The 18,106-nt window shown below is 36.5% G+C and overlaps 1 pseudogene; it reads right to left on the reverse strand.

The window, feature by feature from the left end:
* Window positions 1–562: 562 nt before the first annotated feature.
* Window positions 563–8,733, reverse strand: LOC118997192 (sorting nexin-19-like; annotated as a pseudogene).
* Between the last annotated feature and the right edge of the window lie 9,373 nt (window positions 8,734–18,106).

The following is an 18,106-nucleotide window of genomic DNA, read 5'->3' on the forward strand; positions in this document are numbered from 1 at the left end:
TTTCTAATCCCCTTTGTCCCCTTGCTTTATTAATAACTAGCCAAATACCTACACCAACATTGTTACATGCCTAACTCAGTCATAGTCCATCTCAGTTCAGTCCTGAGTGGAAAACTTTTAAAAATTTTTCAGTCCTAGGCTCAAGATTCTTAAATCAAACAGAGTTCTTACCTGCATAAATCTGGAGGGCTTAAACAACAACAAAATTAATATGTAAGTATTAGATACATTGTTAAATAAATGGAGGAGATTGAAGAAAGATAGAAAAATGGGCATAATCCAAAACTACTCTGATGCACAATAGGCAGGCAGGATCATACATACTTTATTTTAAAGGTATGACAATGAATATGCATGTAATTGTGCAAATATCACCCCATCACCTGCTACAGAGGAGTAAAAGTGGGTAAGAACTGTGCCACTGACAACTATGAGTTATGAACTATAGCCCAGTTCCAAGGGCACAGGTTTTATGACTGGTCTCTTGGTAGTAAAGTAACTCTTCTTTTCTAAACTTTGAAGAATGGATGAGTAACCTAGGGAAAAGTGGACACACCCATTTTTAAAGGTTGTCTAGGGTATCTGAGGCAGAGGTGGTTATGCTAATGGCACCAAAATCTACTGATTCAAGGGTCATATTCCAAAGATAGTAAATCAGATGCCTATTGATTAGGAGTTGCTTTTTCTTACTCCAGTACTAGATTTCAGCTCAGCTGGCATTTGTTCACTCCAAGAAATTCTACTACAATATTTGTCAAGACTCGCATCAAGCTCTTCATGCCTGTTCTTCAGCAGTTACTTATTGTTCCTTGGTACTTACAGGCCATAGATAATTCTGGTAAACTTCACCAGCCCAGGTGGACTCCTGAAGAAGCCCAGGATATGGCACTGAGGACTGTGGACATGTTAGATTGCAAGTCCAATGTTTATCATTAGACTTGCACCTCTAAATTAGAGTACCAAAAATAAGGCAAAGGACATTCTGGATGTTTTCTCTACACATCCATTTCCACTGTTCCTTTAGCAACCAAAGGAGCAGATCTAGTGCTTGTCAGCTATGTTTTTGTTCTTGGAATACCATTGCTGAGCTCTTGGGCAGTCTTCACTCTATGAGACAAGTAAATATTTACACAGCCCTTGGAGGTTCATTGAGGATCTTTCCCTGGGGCTATTGCTGGCCCTATTGGTAGTAGTTTTTTTACCAATATTCTAGCCAGTATGTTGGTCCTTGGGAGAGAACCAGGTCATTAGCTTCCTCCCTCCCCAGCCAGGAGCGGTTTGAGCAACCCTGGGAGAAACCTATTTGCTTGAAGTTGCAGAGAGCAGAATGGGCATGAGGAGACAAACAAAAGGCCCGTAATCACCCATGGAGTCTGTGGTCACTGGCTTTGGAGAATTGAGAGTTGGAGTGTCGATCTCTGACCCCGACTGCCTCCTGTCTGGCTTGAGATTTGGGCTGAGCTAAGCGGCAGAATTGAGTGAAATAAATTTCTTGAAAAGTTAACTGCTTGGGGGATCCTCCTGCAACAGTGGCTCAACCTACTACCCACCCAACCTGACAGCGATCCAAAAATTAGGCAGAGATCCTTGTGTTCCCCATAGCACTGGGGAAGGTTTACACCCAATTCTGTGAGACTCGTGCACCTGCACCCCAGCGCATGGCAAGTGACTCCCCAGGGAAGAGTGCTCTGAAGAGAACCTGAATTCCCTGGGTGGGATGCTGCAGAAAGGCACTGGACTGGATCTTGGGAGAGTGCTCTCGAGAATGGATGAGTACACAGAGAAGTAAGAAAGGCCACACCAATTTCTCCTCAGCCAGCTGAGCCAGTGAGACCAGAAAAACCTGTTTGGCCAACTGGAAGCCAACAAGAGGTGGAAGCGGAGAACACCAGGACACCCACTGGAAGAGGAAACCCAACAGCAAAGGAACCACCAACTGATAACAAGAGAAGAAGATGAAGGAGGGAGTGGAAACAACAAAAACCTCAATCCAAGACCTATCTGAAAACACAGCTAAACAGTGGAGAAACTACCCAGGGAAAACAACTGAACAAGAGCAAAAGAGAATCCTCAAAACCCTGTACACACAGAAGAACTAGCTTCAACACAACCTGCCTTCACCAGTACAACAAATTAAAACAAGTGGTGGACAGAGGGACCTTCAATTAACAAGCTGGTGAGAGGGACTCACAAAAGAAAGACCCCAAAACAACAAAAACCCAAAGACAAACACAGAGCCAACGTAAAGGACCGCCCAAGACCAGTGAGCTAGGAGATCAAGGAGACTACAACACTGATTCCCATGCATATTATACCACAGAAGTCCACACCATAAACCCAGGAAGCCAGAACAAATTAATTTAAGAAGCTGAAGCTAACAAGAAGAGTCTCACAAACAATGGGAAGACAAAGAAACACTCCCCAAATGAAAGGAAAAGAGGAAGTCTCAGAAAGAATGCTAGATGAAATAGAGACAAGTCAGCTATCAGATATGGAATTCAAAGCACTGGTTATCAGGAAGTTCAAAGAGCTCACTCACAATGAGCTACCAGAAACTACAGGAGAACTACAATGAACTCACTGCGAACTATATCAACATGAAAAAGGAAATAGAAACTATCAGCAAGGGCCAAGAAGAAATGAAGAATACAATTTCTGAACTGAAGAACACAGTGGAAGGAATGAAAAGCTGGGTCCATGAAGCAGAAGATTGGATCAGTGAGCTGGAGGACAAGTAGGAAGAAACTCCCAGAAAGAGCGAGAAAAGGAAAAGAGGCTCAGAAAAAAATGAAGAGGAATTAAGGGAAATACAAGACAATATGAAATGTAATAACACCTCAATAATGGGGATACCAGAGGGAGAAGAAGAAGAGCAGAAAATAGAAAATTTATTTGAAAAACTAATAATGGAAAACTTCTCTAATTTGATGAGAGAAAAAGTCACGCAAATCCAGGAAACCCTGAGAGTCCCAATTGAGTGGAACACTAAAAGGCCCACTTCAAGACATATTGTCATTAAAAATGGCACAATTCTAAGACAAAGAGATAATGTTAAGGGCAGCAAGAGAGAAAGAAAAAGTAACATTAGCTGTTAAAATAAAATTAGCTGCAAACTTCTCAATGAAAATGCTCCAAGCAAGAAGAGAATACCAAGGAATATTCCAAGTAATGAGAACTAGAGGCCTGCAACCAAGGTTACTTTACTCAGGAATCTAACCCTATGCCTAAAAGAACTTGAAAAACAACAACAAAGACAGCCCAGAGCAAGTAGAAGGGAGAAAATAACCAAGATTAAAGCAGAATTAAATGACACAAAGATGAAAAGCACGATTCTAAGGATCAATGAATCCAGGAGCTGTTATTTGAAAATATAAACAAAATTGACAAGCCTTTAGTAGGCACATCAAGAAAAGAAGAGAGAGGACCCAAATAAACACAATCAGAAATGAAAGAGGAGAGATTGCAACTGACACCACAGAAATAGAAGGGATTATAATAAGAAATTACTATGAAGAACTGTATGCCAAGAAATTGGAAAGCCTAGGTGAAATGGACAAATTTCAAGAATACAATCTTCCAAAGCTCAATGAAGAAGAAGCAGAAAGCCCGAAGAGACCAATAACAGCAGATGAAATTGAAGCAGTAATCAAAAATCTCCTGACACACAAAAGCCCTGGACCAGATGTATTCACAGGAGAAGTCTACAAAGCATTTAAAGAAGAGCTATCCCCTATTCTTCATACACTATTCCAAAAAATAAAATAAAAAAAATTATGGAAGAGTGCCAAACTCTTTTTTATGAAGCCAGAATCATCCTAATTTCAAAACCAGATAAACATACAACAAAGAAAGAAAACTGTAGGCCAATATTGCTGATGATCATAGATGCTAAAATCCTCAACAAAATATTGGCAAACAGTACATCCAACAATACATTAAAATCATCATACACCATAACCAAGTGAGATTCATCCCAGGAATGGAAGAATGGTTCAATGTTTGCAAATCAGTAAATGCAATATATCACATAAACAAAATCAAAGACAACAACTACATGATCATATCAGTAGATGTGGAAAAGCTTTTGATAAGGTATAACACACATTTATGATATAAACACTCACCAAAGTGGGAATAGAGGAGCCTTCCTCAATATAAGAAAGGCCATATATGAGAGACCTATAGCCAACATCATACTCAATGGGCAAAAACTAAAAGCTTTTCCACTAAGATCAGGAACAAGACATTTTCCACTTTCACAACTTCTATTCAATATAGTATTGGAAGTTTTAGCCACAGTGATCAAACAAGGAAAGGAAATAAAAGGCATCAAAATTTGAGAGGAGGAAACAAAACTGTCACTGTTTGCAGATGACATGATAGTGTACATGGAAAATCCTATAAATTCTACCCCAAAACTGCTCAACTAATAAATAAATTTAGCAAAACAGCGGAATAAAAACTCAACATCCAGAAATCAAAGGCATTTTTGTATACCAATAATGAAACAGCAGAGGCAGAAATTTAAAAAAAAAACTCATTTGATATAGCAAAAAGAAAAATAAAATACCTAGGAATAAACCTAACCAAAGGCGGTAAAAGACCTGTATGCAAAAAACTACACAACACTGAAGCAAGAAATACAGGAAGACACGAACAAATGGAAACATATATCATGTTCATGGATTGGAAGAATTAACATCATCAAAATATCCATACTTCTCAAAGCAATTTACATATTTGATGCAATACCTATTAAAGTACCAACGGCATATTTCACAGACATAGAACAAACACTTCAAAAATATTTATGGAACCATAAATGACCCTGAATAGCAGCTGCAATTTTGAGAAAGAAGAACAAAGTAGGATGGATCACAATACCTGATACCAAGCTGTAATACAAGGCCACTGTAATCAAAACGGCCTGGTACTGGCATAAAAACAGGCACATAGACCAATGGAAGAGAACAGAGAGCCCAGAAATGAACCCAAGTCTCTACAGTCAATTAATATTCAACAAAGGGGGCAGTAACATAAAATGGAGTAAAGATTGCCTCTTCAATAAATGGTGTTGGGAGAAGTGGACAGCTACATGAAAGAAAATGAAACTCGAGCACCAACTTACACCATACACAAATATAAATTTAAGGTGGATAAAAGACTTAAATATAAGCCGTGACATTATTAAAGTCCTAGAGGAGAACATTGTCACAAAAATCTCAGATATTTCACCCAGCAACATTTTTACTGATGTGTCCCCTAGAGCAAGGGTCACAAAGGAAAGAATGCACAAATTGGATCTCATTAAAATAAAAAAGCTTTTGCATGGCTAATGAAAATATTATTAAAATAAAAAAGAAAACCAACTTTATGTGCAAATGATACTTCAGACAAGGGTTTGATATCCAAAATATACAAAGAACTTACATGACTCTACTCTAAGAAGACAGCAACCCAATTTAAAAAATGGGCAAGTAATTTGAACAGACACTTCTCCAAGGAGGACATACAGAGGATCCAGAGACACATGAAGAGATGCTCAATATCGCTAGCTATCAGAGAGATTCAAATTAAAACCACAATGAGATACCACTTTACACTCGTCAGAATGGCCATCATAAAAAGGCAACAAACAACAAGTATTGGAGAGGTTCTGGAGAAAAGGGGACCCTAGTTCACTGTTGGTGGGATTGTAAACTGGTACAATCACAATGGAAAACATATGGAATTTTCTAAGGAAACTAAAAATGAATCTGCCTTTTGATTCAGCAATTTCACTGCTAGGATTACACCCTAAGAACCCTGAAACACCTATCCAAAAGAACCTATGCACCCTAATGTTCATAGCAACACAATTTACAATAGCCAAGAGTTGGAGGCATCCTAGATGCCCATCAGTAAATAAATAGATCAAAATCTATAGTACATATATACAATGGAATTCTATGCAGCAGAAAGAAATAAGGAGCTCCTACCCTTTGCAACACCATAGATGGAAAACATTATGCTGAGTGAAATAAGCCAGGCATGAAAGACAGATACCATATAATCTCACCTTTAACAGGAACCTAAATAATGAAACAAACAAGTAAACAAAATATAACCAAACTCTCTGAAATAGAGAACAGGCTGACAGTGACCAGAGGGGAAAGGGGAGGGAATTTCAGGGGAGAAGGGGAAGGATTTACAGGAACTAGTATAAAGGACACATGGACAAAAACTGAGGGGATGGAAATGGGAGGGAGCTTTGGAGCACTGTAGGGGTGAGTGGGCTGGGATGGGAGTGAAAGACAGAAAACTGTACTTAAACAACAATTAAATAAATTCTAAAAAATATTCTAGCCAGTATGTCACCACTGCTATTTTACTATATAACTGTAACCAAAATTAGTGACACAGTGGTTATGAACCCAATATGTTAACATCTTAATATTGGCAATCGAAGCCCTACTCTGGTGAATCTTCTTGGTCAGGCCAAAGAGAATTTTCCTTCATGCATTGCTCTGGGCAGTGGTTTTTGCCAATCATTATTTATAATGGGGAAAAAGTCTCCAATTAGGAGGAGTAGCTAAATGATAAATGACAATAAATGAAAACCATTCATTTATCCATGTACTTTCCATTGTTTCTTTGACATACATTCTTTGTGACTTTTCAGTGCTTAGTAAGTTTTATATTAAAGTTTAGTTCTATTGCCTGGCCTTTAATTTTCTTTCTTCTATAACCATTGTTTCTATTTCCAATTTATGTATCACCACATACTTTCAAATTTCAAATTCCAGAATCAAACAATAATTTTAGGTTTTAATTCTGAGAGGTGGTCTTTTTTCTAGGCTTCATCAGGGGCACATTCAATTTCTGTTCTCACAAACTAACTCAAAGAAAAACATTCTGGAAACCTCAGCCATAATTAGTCATGTTAATTTATACATCAAGATAAATGCTTCTCCAAACACTATCTCTAGCTTATACAACTAAAAGGAACTAATTTTGTCTTCAAATAATTTTAAATTTCTAATGACTGTTTAAAATTTATTTCACATTAAATAACATTTTAAATTTACCATTATACTATAGAATTGACTAATTTATAATAATGTATTCAGCGAAAATATTGGGCAGTGATATATGTTTTTATCCTCAAGCAGTATCCTTGATATTTTGCTGATTATATTAATTTTTAAGAATATCAGTTAAATCTTTATGTGTCAGAATTTAGTGCAGACTTTAATAAACATGAACACATAAATGAATGGATAGTATTTCCAAAGCAGTGAAATAATTAACATCAGCAAACTTGTTTCCTACCTGAAATAAAGTGAAGTGTAGCATGAGCATGAGATCAAATTGAAAGTGTGGCTTTCACTAATTTAAGAAAAGCAAAAACAAACAAACAAAAAAACATCAGGGTCAAAACAGACATGCTAGAACATATGAGACCAATATCCAATTCTCGATTCTCAGTAAATTTAATTCAAAGTTTTAATAGATAGAATGAGTCATTTCTGTATTAGAATAAGAATCAGTTGTGCGATTCTTATTACTATGATTCATTCTAAGTTTTTTTTTTATTTCCAACCTTAAATAAGGGACTTTGAACATGTCTGGTGTTTGCTGTTAGATTCTCCTAGATTCATTAATTGCTCATTGTTCTGTCTTTTCAAAATTCCTGACTATGTCTGTTATTTTTATTTATTTTCTTCTACTTTGTAACATAGCTGTTAAAATTCTGACCCAATCATACTTTTAAGTAATTTCTTCTATAAATATAGATAGCAATACCAAATTAATAAGTTTTATGTGAGATTATTTTTTATGCTTTGTGTAAAGCACTCAGAATAGTGCCTTGCACAATTAGAGGCCCATGATTCCATTTTTATCAATTTACCTCCTACTTTATTTTTTAATGAAGATAATCCCTTTATTGAAGACACAAAGTCATATAAAGCTCTCTGTTCATTGCAGGAGTATAGATAGTATTTTGCTGATTGAAGGGATTCAATCTGTACCAATGCCTAAATTTTATGAATAAATAAATGGAGGCCTAAATCCACAAACTGACAGGTTTAAAATAACTCAAGAAGGCAAGGGCAAAATTTTCAATGATAAATGCTATGTGTACCCTTTTCTTGTTTTCTCAGTAACATTCTTATTAATATCAGGGTATTCTAGTTCCTTGTCAAAAAACATTAGTTATTTTAGAAATACACATAAGTCCTAACAAGTGATACAGTCCTTTTTTTGTATTTTTTTAAAGATTTTTATTTTTATTTTTTATTTACCTTTAGAGGGGAAGGGAAGGAGAGAAATATCAATGTATGGTTGCCTCTCGTGAGTCCCCTGCTGGGAACTGGCCTGCAACCCAGGCATGTGCCCTGACTGGGAATTGAACCGTGGTGCTCTGGTTCACAGGCCTGCACTCAATCCACTGAGCTACACCAGCCAGGGTGTGATACAGTATTTTTTTCTGCCCTCCAATGTTTGACTGGGCTGTGGTTATTTCAAACATTCATACCTCAGTAACCATGATAGAATGACAAAGAGTGTAATTTAATCATGTAATGAGTCATTGTTGGTATTGATAGGAAAGTACACACTTACTTTGTTCTGAGTAATTAAATACTAGTGTTTTTAAATACTTTTCAACTAGTAACCAAGTTTGTGTTTATATAATTACCTTTACCTTCCTTGAACAAGATTATCTAAACATGTTGGAGTTTCAATCTTCATCTTCACATCTTCATCTCTTCATCTTCACATCTTCCATTTTTGGCCATGTCCTTCTCCTCACATAAACTTGCATAGGCTTAAGTTTTCTGTTATTAGAGAAAGGTTAAAAGAGTTAAGGTCTAGGTTCAAAATAATTGGAACTGAAAGACTCATTTCCTTTTAAATAACAAGTAAACCAAAATAAGTATTTTCTGTATAATATTTACACACTTCATATAAACTTAATTCTCTAGCGCATATGCCTGTCTATTCTGTTCCCTATGCTAAAGAGCCCAGTACTTTGTGATTTCTAGGTGACATGAACAATAAATGTTCTGGGTGTAATTTGATCCTGGATAATATTCCTAGTTCGTTATCAAAGAGAAAATATTCATAATTAACTTTAGATTAATGAGTTCATTTTGTAAAGCTAGAAATAAAGTATAGGTATTTATAGTAAATAAATGAGATCAAAGGATTAAAATATCTCCATTTCTTTTTGAAGTATGTTTTATTGATTATGCTATTACAGTTTTCCCAATTTTCCCTCTTATCACCCCTACACCCTGCACACGTCAACCTTCCAGCATTTCCCCACTCAGTTCATGACCATGAATTCCACATATAAGTTCTTTGAGTTCTCTATTTCATTTACCATTTTTTACCTTGCCCCATCTATTTAATGCCTACCAATTACGCTTCTCCCTTCTTCCCTGTATCTTCCCCCTCTATTCCTCCTCCCCCCGCCATTGAAAACCCTCCATGTGATGTCTATTTCTCTGATTACGTTCCTTATCTGGGAAGCAGTTTATCTGTCTGTCCATTCTAAATGATAGCTTTGCTTGGATATTCTTGGATATAGGTCCTTGCCTTTCATGATAACAAACCCTTTCCAGCCCCTTCTTGCCTGTAAGGTTTCTTTTGAGAAATCAGCTGATAGTCTAATGGGACCTCCTTTGTAGGTAACTCTTGCATTTCTTCTTGCTGCTTTTAGAATTTTCTTTTTGTCTTTTTTAATTTTATTTATTTATCTTTAGAGAGGAAAGAAAGGAGAGAAGGAGAGAAACATCGATGTATGGTTGCCTCTCATGAGTTCCCTGCTGGGAACTGGCCTGCAACCCAGGCATGTGCCCTAACTGGGAATTGAACCGCAATCGTCTTGTTCATAGGCCTTCGCTCAATCCACTGAGCTACACCAGCCAGGGCTCTTTTTGTCTTTAATCTTGGATAACTTAATGATGATGTGCCTTGGTGTGTTCCTCTTTGGGTCCAAATTCTTTGTGACTCTCTGGGCTTCCAGAAATTCCTGGAAGTCTATTTTCTTTGCCAGATTCGGGACATTTTCCTTCATTATTTGTTCAAATAAGTTTTTAATTTCTTGCTTTTGTTCTTTTCCACCTGGAACCCTTATAATTTGGATACTGGAACATTTCAGGTTGTCCCAGAGATTCCTCAGCCCCTATTCACTTTGTTTGAATTCTTGTTTTTTTCATTCTGTTCAAGTTGGATGTTATTTTTTTCCTTTTGTTCCAAATCATTGATTTGAGTCCCAGTTTTCTTCCTGTCACTGTCGGTTCCCTGAATATTTTGTTTTATTTCATTTTGGGTATATTTCATTTGTTCTTTCTTTTTTTGACCACACTCAATCAATTCTGTGAGCATTTTGATTACAAGAGCTTTACATTTTCCATCAGATAGGTTGATTATCTTCTCATTGCTTAGCTCTATTTCTGATGTTTTGCTATGTTCTTTCATTTTGGCCCCATTTCTTTGTTCAAGGCATCTAATTAAGTTGTAATGGTGTGGGCCCTTAGGTATTCACATGGGCAGGGCAACCCTCCTTGCTGTGCTGCCGTGCAGTTTGTGAGAGAGGAGCCAGAATGGGAATAATCCAGCTTCTCTGCTTGTCTCTAGCCCACTTTTAAATGAACTGTCCTGTGAGACTGGGAGATTCTCCCACTGAGGCAACTTCTGTATTCCGCAGCCAGCTTTTAGTCTGTTTCCCCTTAGCCCTGCCCATACAGTCTGCTGCCTCACTGAAGATAGCCCCATCTGCACAGTCCACCACCTCACAGTGGGTTCTCTCCTCTGCCACCTTAACCGGTCTGGTTCTTCTGCTTGACTGTTTCTTTAAATCTGTGGTTGTAGGAGTTCCATGCAGTTTGATTTTTCTGGCACTTCTGGTTGTTTACTGATTTTAGATTGGTTGTTGTCCTCCGTTTGGTTCTGCGAGGAAGCAAAGGGTTTCTACTTATGCCTCCATCTTGGCTGTAACTGAAATATCTCCAGTTGTCATAATTTCTAATCCCATGATCAAGGGGCTGGAGGGATTTAACAAAAATAAAAAAGGGACTCATGGACATAGACAATGGTTTGGTGATGGTTTGGGGGAGGGGTATAAAGGGAGTAAATAGTAATGAAAAAAACACCATAAAGATTAAGTTAAAAAAGGAATTGATGAACACAGACAAACTTGTTGTTTGGAGAAAGCCATTTGAAAGTTGGTAGAATATTGAACACCATCTGTTGCTCAGAACACTGGTGCCAACCACCACCAGGTCAGTTCTCTGCCTTGAGAGAGAATTCAGACATTGATTAGAGAACTTTGGGTCTAACTTACCCTTATAGAGCAACTTTGACCTGAAAAAATGCTCAGACCTGTCTATTTAAGAGTAGCCCTGTTAATCATAAATCCTTCAAATCTTATTTAAAAAGAAAAATATTTTTCATTCTAGAGTAGTAATTGTCAATTCTATAGAAAGGGATCTAGACCTGGCTTTCAGAGTCGGACAAATTATAGAGCTCTGACTGAAAATGTACAAGATACTAATGGTTCCATATATGTAAAAGAATTCATCTGCCAAGCCAAGATCTCAAATATATCTATGTCTGTGTTTAAAAAATTAATCTGATTTATCCCTGCACTTAGTGGTAAAAGTGTAATAGCTCCACCATGCTAAAACATGACTTCTGGAGGTCTGTCAAATGCCTGGCTGATGGGAGACTAGAGATTAAGTTGTTATAATATATTACATTCTATAAAATGTCTATCATTATTCCTGAGGGGCTTCAAGGTGAACAAGGTCTCTCTGTAAAAATTAAAGTCAGCCCTGGCTGGCGTAGCTCAGTGGATTGAGCGTGGGCCTGTGAACCACACGATCATGGTTGGATTCCCAGTCAGGGCACATGCCTGGGTTGCAGGCCAGTTCCCAGCAGGGGACTCATGAGAGGCAACCATACATTGATATTTCTCTCTTTCTCTCCTTCCCTTCCTCTCTAAAGATAAATAAATATAATCTTTTTTAAAAAAGAACACAGCACACCTTCATTTAAAAAAGTTAAAGTCAATGATATTTTGATAGGGATTGTGTTGAAACTATGGATTGCTTTGGATAGTATGAGCATTTAAATGATGTTAATTCTTCTACCCCATGAACACAGTATGTGCTTCCATTTATTTGTCTCTTTCTTAATTTTTTTCTACAATGTTGTGTCATTTTCTGAGTACAGGTCATTTACCTCCTTGATTAAGTTTATCCCTAACCTCCCCAGCTGATATAGTTCAGTGGATTGAGTGCTGGTCTGCAAACCAAAGGGTCATTAGTTTGATTCCCAGTCAGGGCACACACCTGGGTTGTGGTCCAGGTCCTCAGTAGGGGACACATTAGAGTCAACCACACATTGATGTTTCTCTCCCTCTCTCTCTCCTTTTCCCCATCTCTAAATAAATAAATAAATAAATAATATTTTTAAAAAGTTTATTACTAACTACTTTGTTTTTCTTGTTGCTATAGTAAGCAGATTTTTTTCCCTAATTTTTGTTTCTGATGTTTCATTGTTGGTGTACAAACATGTCTTCAAGCCCTGGCTGGTATGGCTCAGTGGACTGTGTGCCAGCCTGTGAACCAAAGGGTCACCAGTTACATTCCTAGGCAGGGCACATGCTTGGGTTGTGGGTCTGGTCCCCAGTAGTGGGCCCATGAGAGGTAACTATACATTGATGTTTCTCTCCCTCTGTTTCTCCTTACCTTCCCCTCTCTCTAAGTACAACCATTTTAAAATGCCTTCAATTTCTGAACCTTGACTATGTATCCTCCTGTTTTGCCAAATTCACTTATTAGATAAATACAGTCAGTTAATATTTGACAAAGGGGACATAAAATGGAGTAAAAATAGCCTCTTTAATAAATGGTGTTGGGAGATATGAACAGGTACATGCAAAAACAATAACAAAAAAAAACCCATGAAACTAGACCACCAGCTTACACCATACAGCAAAATAAACTAAAGATGGATAAAATACTTAAATATAAGTTCTAATAGCATAAAAGTCCCAGAGGAAAAAAGGCAGGAAAATTTCTGATACCCCATTTAACAATATTTTCATCCCCCCTCCAGGTCAAAGGATATAAAGAAAAGAATAAACAAATGGGAATACATCAAAGTAGAAAGCTTCTGGAGGACTAAAGAAAATTCAACAAAACGGAAAGGGAACAAACAGTATGGAAAAACATATATGCCAATGATACCTTGAGCAAGGTTTTGATCTCTCAAATATATAAAGAACTCACAAAACTCTACCAGATGAAGAAAAACAAACCAATTTAAAAATAGGCAAAGGACCTGAACAGACACTTCTCCAAGGACATACAGAGGCCCATAGACACATGCAAGCAAAAATGCTCAGCATCACTAGATGTTAGAGAAATGCACATTAAAATGACAGTGAGATACCACTTCACAGCCATCATAATAGCCATTATTTATAAATCAACAAACAATAAGTGCTGGAAATGTTGTAGAGAAAAGGAAACCCTAGTACATTGTTGGTAGGAATGCAGACTGGTGCAGCCACGGTAGAATAAAAATCTGAAGATGGGAACAGCTTTTTAATCCAGCAATCCCATTGCTAAGAGTATACCTCAAGTATCCTGAGACACCAATTCAAAAGAACCTACCCCTCCCGCCTCAAATGTTCATAGCAGCATTATTTTTACAATAGCCAAGTGCTGGAGGCAACCTAAGGGCTTCCATTTACCTTCAGTAAATGAGTGAATCAAAAAATGATGGTACATTTACACAATGGAATACCATTCAGCAGAAAGAAGGAAGAAGCTCCTACCTTTCACAACAGCATGGATGGAACTTAAGAGCACTATGCTAAGTGAAATAAGCCAGGCAGTGAAAGACAAATACCATATTATCTCACCTATAAGTTGAACCTAATCAACAAAACAAACAAGCATGCAAAATATAACTGGAGACATGGAAATACAGACCAAACTGACCGTAACCAGAGAGGAGAAAGGAAGGTGATAACTGGGGAAAGAAGGGAAAGGAGCAAGCAAACTAATATGAATAAAAGATTCATGGGCATAGATAATGGGAGGGATTGACTGCGGTACTAGGAAGGATGTGGAAAGGAGAGAAATGGGGGAAAATGTGGGATAACTGTATCTCAACAACAATAAAAAATAAATAAATGTGTTGAAGTAAAAATAAAACCACCCAGTTTCTGTATCTCTTAAAAACACATGGTTTACTTTTTAGGATGAATTTACTAACCTGTGAATTTCTTTTCTCCACACAATTCTATTTCACCCTGCCAAACATTTCACCCTGCCAATAATCAAACAAAATTTATGTATAATGTGCATATTAGCACTTAGGCTAAAAAGCACTTAAATGTCTTTAAAAATGTATCACTTCAGCAAAATAATGGCTTTCCCACCCACATGTAGATTATAAACCACTGGAGAGTTTAGATGAAGAAAGCACCCTGCCATGAACAACGTCATGTGACCTGAGAGGAAGGGCTTCAGCTGTTTAACTAAGTGATTATTGTTGCATGAGAATAAAATTTACCTGAATTGGTTATAGAAACAGAAAGACTTAAAAATATATTTTCTTCTACATACACCTTTTTAGTATATTCCCAATGTATTTATGCATTTGTTAAATTAGAACAAATGCAACTGAGACATGCTGGCTTTTATACAAAAAAGTAGAAAATGAGGTTCAGAATTTAAAAAAAACTACAAGTATTTTCTTGTAACTACTCCAACCCATACTTGAGTCAAATATCTCTTTATTTGTGAATAATTTTTGTATTGTTTATGTTTAGGTATTTTTTTCTTTTATCCAATTATTACTTTTTAAATTGAGTTAGTTGTATGTAATTATAATCATTGACTTATATTGTCACCAAACTAATTGAGTCACTAAATTGTTCTTACAAGCAAGTGTTCCAAATTGCTCTTAGATGTATTTATATATAAAACAAGTTATTTATAAATTTGATATTAAAACTTCATTCTCCCACATTAAGCATTTATTTGTTTTACCTAAATTCTCTCACAAAGACCAATGATACAAGAATTAAGAATGCACAACTTTTGTTGCACAATTTTTTATCTCTCATCTCTAGTTTTATCTAGGTTTTATTATTTACTTCCAACAATACAGAAACAAAGAAAGATAATAATGCTTATAATAGTAATTATAAAAACTAAGCATTATTCTAAGTTTCTTGTGTGTATTATCTAAATTTTTGGTGTTATTCTATTCTAAGAAGAAGAAACTCAGACACAGAAAAGCAATTTTTCCATTTTATTTATTTATTTTTATTTTATTGAATTCATTGGAATGGCATTGTTCAATAGAATTACATAGATTTCAGGTGTATAATTTTATAATACAGCATCTGTATATTGTATGTCGTGTTCACCACATAAAGTTCAGTCTCCTTCCAATACCATTATCACCTCTTTATCCTATCTCTTCCACTCCCCCTTACTTCTGGTAATCATAATACCTTTTTGTCTGTGTCTATGAAGATATTTTTTGTTTAATTCCTTCACAATGTTCACTCAGCCCCCAGGCTTTCTCGCTTCTGACAGCTTTCAGTGTGTTCTCTGTATCTATGAGTTCCTATTTTGTTTGTTTTTTGTCCATTAAATTGTACATGTAAGTAAAATCATATGGTATTTGTCTTCCTCGAACTGGCTTATTTCACTTAGCCCAATACTCTCCAGGTCCATCCAGGCAATCACAAAAGGTAGTTTCCTTTTTTTATGGCCAAGTATTATTTAACTGTGCAAATATATCCACTCATCTTCTGGTAGACACTTAGTCTGCTTCCAAATCTTGGCTATTATAAATAACATTGGAATACACAAGGGGTGCATATATTATTTTAAATTAGTGTTTCAGGTTCACAGGATGTAATATTAACTCAAAGATTTATAAATTCAGATTCTACAGAAATTGAGATGTATTTTTGTTTTGATTTTGAAATTAAAAATACAAGTTCGCTTTCAGATTTCCGCATAGTCAGAGTAATTTCGGATTTTGAGTAGGTTGTTTCTCTCAGATCCTCAGGAAGACTAAAATAGTTTGTATTTGATACTGTTCATAATTGAAATGTTTGTGCAATTAAATAAATAAACAAACCAAAGCAAAACAACTTTCATGAACTCGATGTAAAGAAAACTGTTTGATTTTGGTTTGTCATATGTCCTTCAAAAGGGCTCAATGACTCTCTGTAAGCAAGAAATCAAGACATTTACTTCTGCTCCAACTTATTGAAACACTCACTTTGCTCCTATCATTTTCAAAAGCAATGAATTTTGCACTAAAACTACCTCTAGCATAACCTGAGACAGAAAAATTGTGGCACATGATGTGTGATGATCATGAGTTGACAGAGCAAAAGCACAGGATATGTGTAATGTTTCTGAAGTGGACTCAACTTCTTTCAGTCATTTTTCATATTCCTGAAGGAGAAAGTTCCCTGTGAAGTGATTAAGAGAGATTCACTGAAAGTTCCTTAGATAATCAGTTGCCCTATGCTATTGTATGTGGTGTCTGTTGTCAGGTTCAGCCAAGGTGATGGCACAGTTCTTTCACCGAACAACTCTGCAGTGCTAGCATAGACAAATGGGTGGGCAGAGGCTCATTATGTCTTAAGCTTATAATTAAGTATGAGGAAAAATGGGTGCCTTTTTTCCCAAACAAATAAACTCTTCAACATGTTATCATAATATATATGTGAAAAGAAATATAATGATTTTAATAGTTTTTTTCTTAAGCTTATAATTAAGTATGAGGGAAAATGGGTGCCTTTTTTCCCAAACAAATAAATTCTTCAACATGTTATCATAATATATATGTGAAAAGAAATATAATAATTGTGCAGGTGCTTAAACAAACTTACCACTAAATTTTCATTACATAAGCAATAATTCTTTGATTTCATTGTGAAAAACATGTTTTTAATATCAATAGTAATAGCCCCAAAACTACCCTACAAAATATCTTTCCTAAGGTCTGAGAATCTGTACTTTGAGTTGGACTTTAATTCAAAGCATACAGACCATCTCCTCAAGTAAGCCCCATGTTGGGCATACCACTGAACTGATTCTGTCCTTAGTAATGCCCCTTTCATACCATCCTTCTTTTTACCTATAGTATTTCTTAACCACACATCTCATTTTGTTTTTTCCTAAAAAGTGATCCACCATCCCTCACACACTAGACAGCAGGCTCCTTTAAGACAAGAAGAACATTGTTTTCTGTCACTGTAATTTAAGAATAAAGAGCATAGCAAGGACTTGGTAAATGTCCAAAGAATGATAAAATAAAGTAGTCCATTTTGACTTCTCAATAGTGTTGCTTCACTGATTATATAAGGGCAGAAAATATACAATATAGTGAGCAAAGCTTAGGACTCTAGTACCTAGCACTAAGCATCAGTTTTTTCACCTATATAAATGAAAGGAATTTCTACAATACACTTTTTAAATTTGATGACTTAAGGAATTAAATAAATCTTACAGGATATTCTTTCATATCCATTATTTTATTTATATGTTTTTTCATGAAACTGTATAGATCATCATTATCTCTGTTATAATGGGGTATAGGCTTAACAGAGCTTAGGCCAAGAGGCCCCAGGACTCCACACAAGCCTAGCTTGGTGGTTGGGAAAAGCAGCAGCACAAAGGATTGAGAGTTATTGTGCATATCAATAACAGCAGGCTAGCTTCATAGCCTGTGTGGAGCCAGGAAGATATGCATGACTTTGACCCATGATGTAGCTGGGAGATAGCTCCCCTGTTACAGCACCTGCATGAGAGTTTGGAGATGGGTTACTCCACCCCATGGGGCCACACCTGCCTGAACTAAGTATGGCAGCCAAGAAAGGTAGAAAATATGGTAATGTTAGCAGGTGTAGCTGATTGTGAAAGCAGTCAGAAATGGAGTTGCAAAGAAGGTTCCTGGATGGGATTTAAACAAAAAGGCAGGCCGCCATGTGGGATGTACACAATGCAGGACTACACAGGACAATGTGAGACCATGCAAGAAGAAAAAGGGTAAATGGACTCTTGCCAGT

Source organism: Sturnira hondurensis, unplaced genomic scaffold (assembly GCF_014824575.4).
Source record: "Sturnira hondurensis isolate 20B ecotype Veracruz unplaced genomic scaffold, ASM1482457v3 Scaffold0012541, whole genome shotgun sequence".
Lineage (NCBI taxonomy): Eukaryota > Metazoa > Chordata > Mammalia > Chiroptera > Phyllostomidae > Sturnira > Sturnira hondurensis.